The sequence below is a fragment of the Schistocerca piceifrons genome, chromosome 2, assembly GCF_021461385.2.
Source record: "Schistocerca piceifrons isolate TAMUIC-IGC-003096 chromosome 2, iqSchPice1.1, whole genome shotgun sequence".
Classification (NCBI taxonomy): domain Eukaryota; kingdom Metazoa; phylum Arthropoda; class Insecta; order Orthoptera; family Acrididae; genus Schistocerca; species Schistocerca piceifrons.
Genome location: NC_060139.1, coordinates 168,357,746 through 168,358,405, shown reverse-complemented (window position 1 = coordinate 168,358,405; position 660 = coordinate 168,357,746). Strand labels below are relative to the sequence as shown.

Sequence of the window (660 nt, the reverse complement as noted above, 5' to 3'; positions counted from 1 at the left end):
GAATAATGCCTCACGCTATACCCTATGAAAATCCGAGGGAAGGGTTTAGGTTAGGTTAACTCCTGGAGAACGTAACTTACAATCGTGTGTAGGGGCCAACACTGAAGTACGGAGCAAGTGCTGTTTTGCTGTGGGGGTGTTTTCCGCGGTTAGGGTGTGACTCCTTGATGCGCTTAAGGAAACGTTAAGTTCGGAAGAATGTGAACACATTTGACACCTCTGTGTAATGTGTAAAGTTGAGAGACAAAATGCTCCCTCTCATAGAGCATCGTGTGTGACGCAATGGTTTGTGTACAAAAATATTCCTGAAATGAAACTTACTGGCAGATTAAAACTGTGTGCCGGACCGAGACTCGAACTCGGGACCTTTGCCTTTCACGGGCAAGTGCTCTACCAACTGAGCTACCCAAGCACGACTCACGTCCCGTCCTCACAGCTGTACTTCAGCCAGTACCTCGTCTCCTACCTTCAAAACTTAACAGAAGCTCTCCTGCGAACGAGGTACTGGCAGAAGTAAAGCTGTGAGGACGGGGCATGAGTCGTGCTTAGGTAGCTCAGTTAGCCTGCACCGTAGCTCAGCGTGTTCGGTCAGAGAGCCGGTCGGCCTCTGTAATAAAAAACTGAGTGACAGAATCAACAAACGAACTTGAGCGGATGTCA

General features: G+C 48.6%; 1 non-coding gene across 1 annotated transcript; it reads right to left on the bottom strand.

Annotated features, from left to right (window-relative positions):
- Positions 1-338: 338 nt before the first annotated feature.
- On the bottom strand, positions 339-413 carry Trnas-uga. The gene has a single exon. It is a non-coding gene; the product is annotated as a tRNA-Ser (tRNA).
- Positions 414-660: the final 247 nt, after the last annotated feature.